This window comes from Zea mays, chromosome 10 (genome assembly GCF_902167145.1).
Source record: "Zea mays cultivar B73 chromosome 10, Zm-B73-REFERENCE-NAM-5.0, whole genome shotgun sequence".
NCBI classification, from domain to species: Eukaryota; Viridiplantae; Streptophyta; class Magnoliopsida; order Poales; family Poaceae; genus Zea; species Zea mays.
The window spans coordinates 78,876,691-78,883,895 of record NC_050105.1 but is presented as its reverse complement, the minus strand read 5'-3'; the positions used below and the strand labels follow the sequence as shown (position 1 = coordinate 78,883,895).

Below are 7,205 nucleotides of genomic sequence, written 5' to 3'. Positions count from 1 at the left end.
GGCGGTCGCAGAAAATACACGCTACAAGATAATCCGATCCTGCAGGCTCGGATCCTGACGGCTAAAGGGAGCAGCAGCGCCCTCGGCGTCGACAACACCTTCGGCGAGGCCCGACCTAGCCTCGGACGGCGACGCGGTCCAAGGGTCTCTGCTCTGAAGGACAACGTTATCACCAAGCCCGGGCCATCGCCGCCAGGGTCTTCTCCGAGAATCCGGCCCGAGCAGGAGGCTCGGCCGATCACCCCGGGGCCTCGACCAGCTGGCCTCCGAGGACATCAGCCCGGCCCGAGGCCTCGGCAGTTTAATTCCGGCGTCGATCCCGCTAACGGACGACCCGGCCAGGCTCCGGCCGACCAGGTCTTCTTTTTGAGCCAACTCTGCCTCTGTTCACGCTGACACCGCTACCCCTGGCCTCGGCTCATCGAGGAGCAGCCGAGGGGTTCCTTTAACTAAGCAAGGGAAGCCTCAGACAACAAGGCTGACCGAGCCGAGGGACTCCTACGCCTCCAGGATACGGATACCTCACTCGTCACCTTTACACGGGGCGACTCACGCTTGGTGAAGCGGTTCAGACAACCAACAGGCGAGTCTTAGTGCTCAAAAATGAGGAAAAAACATGGCTTCGTGCCGTAATTACATACATGTTCAGGCCTCGACAGCCACGATGAACAAAAACACTGGCATTCAAAGTGCCATTACAAAACGGAACTCCGGTTCCACCTCCGCAAGTACGAACAACCCCACTCGACGGGGGGGGGGGGGGGGGGGGGGGGCGCCTGCGGAGCAACAGAAGACCGACGGGCGGCTCGCTGTCGCCCGCTCCGGCAGCAACGACAACGACCCCCGCTCTGGGTGGCCGAACTGCAGCAGCGAGGGCCTCAGGGCGGACGCTGCTGCAATCTTGCCCTCGCCCACGCCGACGCTCGAGGGGCGAGGACAAGTACAAAGAGCCGGAGGCCCGAAGCGCGGATGGTGACGGTGATCCCGTCGGCAACGGGGACTTCTCGAGCCGCCTCCACCTCGGCACCGACGACAGGGGCCGTTAGCCCACCGACAGATCCCCACTCAGATCCTCCCGGACGAGTGGGGCACCGACCTCCGCGCGGGGGTGCCGTACCGGTGCAAAGGCAGGACCTCCCCAGAACACGAACGCCGCCCTGGCAGCACGCGATATCTTGGGCGGCCCTCCCGTGCACACGGCGCGGCAGCCGCCTTCCGGCAGGAGGAGGCACCGGGAGCCAAGCCGACGAGCCCGACGCGCTGAGGCTGACGACGTCTGCCGTCGACCAGCCCCACGTTGTCGAAGTCCGGCCCGCCCGCAGGGCCAGTGAGCGCCCTCTCCCTCGAACGCCGAAGGAGAGGCCGACCCACGAACCCGCGCGGGAGGTAGAGCTCTGGCTCAGCCCGGCCCCCACCCCAGCGAGGATGATGAACATCCTTGAAGCTGAGGGTGGGACCAAGATCGCAGCCCGGCTTGCTTCTCCCCATCCAGGGGCTGGTGGTCACCATCTTGGGTGACCGCCGGCGGAGGGGTGCAGCCGGGCTGGCTGATGAAAATCCTTGAAGCCGAATGATGGCTGAAAGGTACCAACTCCCACAGAGTAGCGTTCCCCCAACGACAAGGCGGAAAGACGGCGGGTATCCCCCATCCGGGGGCTTGGAAGGTGGAAAGACACGATGCATAAGGAAGCGCGAAGACATGGTCGCCTTCTAGGGGGGTCACCCTCCTTTTAAAGGCGACTCTCCTTACTTGCGTCCCCAGCCGTCGTGGGCTGGGTCTTCTCCAACACGCTCCAAGGTCCTCCCCTACGGCACAGGGGCTGGGTCCCACACGTCATACAAGCCGACCCATAACAGAAGAAGCCAAACCACCGCGCGCGGTGCGTGCAACCGCCCAGCGGTTACAAGCGGCTCTCCACTTTTGCCCAGACCAATGGGCGAAAGGGCGGGCAGCCATGCAGGCGGCATGCAACCGCGCCAAGTGGGCGCACTTCTCTGACTCCCAACACGCCCAGCACGGCGGCCCAGGCCCACGCGTCATGCAACCGGCGCGCCGAATGCTTCGTGCATGCAACTGCACCGCCACTTGCGCCACCACCGCGCCACCTCGACTGCGGGACCAATACCGCGACTCGAGGCGACCCAGCGCATGACCCAGCAGCGCCAGCCTGGCATGACGGTCGATGCGGCAAAAAATGGGCCGGCAGTAATGGCGGTAGCAGACGGGCAGGAGCGGCGTTCACGTCGTCAGCCAAGCTTACGTCCCATCCGGGGGCAGCGAGAGAACCCTCTCTCACGGCGTGAAGACGACGCGCCCGTGTTCCGTTCCTCGAACGGCTCGCGCACCTGCGACGGCCACCCCGCGAACCACTCGCCCCATCGCATTAACTCCGCGGTGGGACAGGCGGCGCCTCCGGCGCCATAATGACCGCGTCAAAAAAGGTACGCCGCGTCGTTCGATTTCGTATCCTTTTCCTTTTTTCCTCTTTCTCTCTCTTGCAACAGGGACCGGGAAAGGGGGATACCCCGAAAAGGATCCTTCCCCATGAAGGAACCAGGCTCCGAGCCTCCCTACTGATCAGAGGTTCGAAGGCTGGCCCCTCGGAAGGGTTCAACAGCCGCCTCAGAGCACGTGGGCTCCACACCCACTACTGGTCAGAGGTTCGAAGGCCGGCCCCTCGGAAGGGTTCAACGACCGCCTTAGGCTACTCGGGCTCCGCGCCCACTACTGATCAGGGGTTCGAAGGCTGGCCCCCGAAGGGTTCACAACCGCCTTAGACACAGAGCGAGGGATGACCATGGGTACGTTCGATACATAACCAAGGCTCGGGCTGCGCTCCCGAGGTACCCTAGGACATTTCCGAGACCAGCGGGGAACGATCTTGTAACGGAATCTCATCGGAGGGAGGCATCGAGCCCTCGGACCCCGTCGCCAGGGGACCGGGTCCGGCAGATCACCCGCAGGTACTTTTGGGCATGCCTCTGGGCCCCTAGCCGACCCCTAACGAATGGGGCACGAACGTCCACTCGGATTACCCGCCTGCAGCTCACCGGAGACACCATGTTCGGCGCCCACCGAGGGCAACATGGCGCTTTCCCCCCCTCCTCCTTGCAGAAAGGCGACGCAGTGGCGTATGTAAAAAGTCGAGTCTATCCCTGATCGCCCTCTCACCCTGTGCAGAGGCTCGGGGGCTGCTCTCACAAAACCGGCTCCGGCCGAACCGTTGACAGCGTCAACATACCAGCCCGAGAACTTGGGACCCGACCGTACACCCGGGCTACGGCCAGCTCGCATGAGGGAACGACCAGACCAGCCGAAGCATTACGCGAGACATTAAGACCTCGGAGGAGTCAAACCACTCCTCCGAGGCCTTGGGGGCTACACCCGGCGGGTGCGCTCGCGCGCACCCACCGGAACAAAACGCAACCGAGAAAGGCTGGTCCCCTTGCAAAAAAGTGCGACGAAAGCCTCCAAGCGAGTGCTAAGCACTCCCTTCGAGGCTCGGGGGCTACTATCGGGGACCATAATTAGGGGTACCCTCAAGGCTCCTAATTCTCAGCTGGTAACCCCCATCAGCATAAAGCTGCAAAGGCCTAATGGGTGCGATTAAGTCAGGGATCGGTCCATTCGAGGGACACGATCGCGCCTCGCCCGAGCCTAGCCTCGGACAAGGGCAGCCGACCCCGGAGGATCTCCGCCTCGCCCGAGGCCCCCCTCCAGCAGCTAACATATTTCCGGCTCGCCTGGGGCCCTGTCTTAGCCAAGAAGCAACCCTGACCAAATCGCCGCGCCGACCGACCAAATCGCAGGAGCATTTAATGCAAAGACGGCCTGACGCCTTTATCCTGACGCGCGCCCTTCAGCCGACAGAGCCGAAGTGACCGCCGTCACTTTGCCGCTCCACTGACCGGCCTAACAGAAAGACAGCGCCGCCTGCGCCGCTCCGACTGCGGTGCCACTTGACAGAGTGAGGCTGACAGGCAGTTAGGCCCGGCCGTCGGCACCATAGGAAGCTCCACTTCGCCCGACCCAGGGCTCGGACTCGGGCTAAGCCCCGGAAGACGGTGAACTCCGCTCCGCCTGACCCAGGGCTCGGACTCGGGCTAAGTCCCGGAAGACGGCGAACTCCGCTCCGCCCGACCCAGGGCTCGGACTCGGGCTAAGTCCCGGAAGACGGCGAACTCCGCTCCGCCCGACCCAGGGCTCGGACTCGGGCTAAGTCCCGGAGGACGGCGAACTCCGCTCCGCCCGACCCAGGGCTCGGACTCGGGCTAAGCCCCAGAAGACGACGAACTCCGCTTCGCCCGACCCAGGGCTTGGACTTGGGCTCGGCCCCAGAAGACGACGAACTCCGCTTCGCCCGACCCAGTGCTCGGACTCCGCCCTGGCCTCAGCCGACGGTCTCCGCCTCGCCCGACCCAGGGGCTCGGACTCGACCTCGGCCACGGAAGACAGACTCGACCTCGGCTTCGGAGGAGCTTCCACATCGCCCAACCTAGGGCGCAGACCAGCCACGTCAACAGGAGGCGCCATCATCACCCTACCCCAAGCTGACTCGGGCCACGGGGAACAAGACCGGTGTCCCATCTGGCTCGCTCCGCCAGATAGGCAATGATGGCGCCCCGCATACTCTGTGACGACGGCGGCTCTCAACCCCCTTACGGAAGCAAGAGGACATCAGCAAGGACTCAACAGCTCCGACAGCTGTCCTTCCGCCAGGCTCCAGCGCTCCTCCGACGGCCACGACATCACACCAGATGGGTGCCAAAATCTCTCCGGCTGCCACGACGGCATGTACTTAGGGCGCTAGCTCTCCTCCGCTAGACACGTAGCACTCTGCTACACCCCCCATTGTACACCTGGATCCTCTCCTTACGCCTATAAAAGGAAGGATCAGGGCCCTCTTAGAGGGGGTTGGCCGCGCGGGGACGAGGACGAGACAGGCGCTCGCTTGAAGCCGCTCGCTCCCTCTCCCGCGTGGACGCTTGTAACCCCCTACTGCAAGCGCACCCGACCTGGGCACGGGACGAACACGAAGGCCACGAGATTTCCACCTCTCTCATGCCTGTCTCCGGCCACCTCACTTCCCCCCCTTCGCGCTCGGCCTCGCGTCGACCCATCTGGGCTGGGGCACGCGGCGACATTCACTCGTCGGCTTAGGGACCCCCCGGTCTCGAAACGCCGACATAGTAGAAGTAGCAAAGACACTACAATACATCATAAAACATGTTCTTGGAATGAAATTACAGTCATACATAGTTTCCAAATGCAACAACAAATTATTGTAATGAGTATGGCTGAATGGCATTCAACTTCATTTGACATCTTGTGAATTTTCCTTCAAATATCTTCATTTGGCATCATGGAGAATCCAAAGGAGAGTTCCTACAATGATATATAATTAGTTATAGATATATCATGAAGTCATGGTAATTATCAGAAAATAATATGCTAGTTCTAACAACATACCACAAGTTCTTCTTGTATATCTTCAAGACAAGTCCACAAACCCATATAATCTTCTTTTCCTACAATAAGCGAGAGTATAACAAATGAGAGTAAACTGAAATCAAAACATACAAGTTACAATGACATACAATAATTTTAAAGATGTATTGTTTGTACCTTTTGCTTGACCAACACGAAGCCAATTTTGTGCACACATCAAAACCTCTAAAGTTTTGGGAGTAAGTCGACTTCGATGATCACTTAGCACTCTACCACTAGTACTAAAAGCAGACTCTGAAGCGACAATTGTAACAGGAATAGCAAATATGTCACAGGCTATCATCCTTAGAGTAGGGTACCGTATCCCAGAAATTTTCCAATAGCCTAATATATCAAATTCCTTTGACTTGGGAATACGACCTTCATCCACATAAAGATCAAGCTCAGACTTAGCCTTTTCTTCATCACTGCACATGTCATCGAGCTCTTCTTCCATGGCAGAGAACAACTCATCCGTATATGTGGAAGCATTAGAAACACAAGATGATGATGCATTTTGTCCACCACTAGTAACAGGTTTAATGCATTTGTTGTTGTACTCTTTAATCAGTTCATCAAATAATTTCCTCACATTTTCTATCTCTAGCATTGCTCTACTTTGTGCACCAAATAGACGTGTATAGCATGCTTTCAACATTCCAAATTTGTATCTTGGATCAAGAACAACAGCAATAGCCATTAGACCATGAATGTCAATCCAATATTTATCAAATTTTGTAATCATACGACTTGACATGGACTTGATTAACTCATTATCACACTCTAGCCACTTGCTCATGTGTCCTCTAATAGCACATATCTTTGGAAAGAAGTCATTAGCTGTTACATATTGTGTTCCAGAAAACAATTCTGTAATTTCATAGAACAATTTCAACCTATCGCAAACTTCACTAGCAAACTTCCATTCATCCTCACTTGGAGAAAAATCATAAGCTCTTTCACATTCAGCCAAACGATCAAAAGCCTCTTTGTAACAAATAGCAACACTGAGCATGATATAAGTAGAGTTCCACCTAGTTTTGCAATCAAGTGACAATTTCTTGTTGCATTCAACATTAACTTGTGCAGCTATTTCTTGGAATCTCTCATGTCTTTTAGGAGTAGCATACCAAAATGCAACACTATTTCTAATCTTTTCAATCCCACTACCCATTACTTCCAAACCATCTTTGACAATTAAATTTAATATGTGCGCGGAGCAACGCATATGCAACAGCTTGCCACCCAACAAAGGTTTCTTTCCTCTCAACTTTCGATTCATCAATGCGATGAGTGCATCATTAGTGGAACAATTATCAAGGGTTAAGGTAGATATGTTCTTATCAATGTGCCAATCCATTAAACATTTCATAAGAACATCACTAAGTGCTTCAGCAGTATGTGGAGATGGAACATAAATGAACCTACATATAAAAATACAGGCATACAGCATGGTATATCAATTAATAGCTAAAGGACAGCAAGATATGTCAATTAATAGCTAAAGGACAGCAAGGTACCTCAAAATACAACTTCGAAGTTGCCATCCTTGGTCAATAAAATGTCTGGTAACAGTCATATAGCCTTTCTTTTGATTCTCAGCTGTCCACATATCAGTCGTTATTGCAATTCTTGCATTATTCTTCTGCATAAAGCTCAAGGCCTTCTTCTTCTCAATCTCATAAATCCCAATGATGTCATTCTTCAAAGTGTTTCT

The 7,205-nt window shown here is 56.1% G+C and overlaps 1 long non-coding RNA gene across 1 annotated transcript; it reads right to left on the bottom strand.

Moving 5' to 3' along the window:
- Window positions 1–5,365: 5,365 nt before the first annotated feature.
- LOC103641261 (uncharacterized) lies at window positions 5,366–5,720 on the bottom strand. Its single transcript, XR_560202.4, has 3 exons — window positions 5,627–5,720; window positions 5,471–5,529; window positions 5,366–5,386 (listed from the first exon to the last, which is right to left on the bottom strand). It is a non-coding gene; the product is annotated as an uncharacterized lncRNA (long non-coding RNA).
- Between the last annotated feature and the right edge of the window lie 1,485 nt (window positions 5,721–7,205).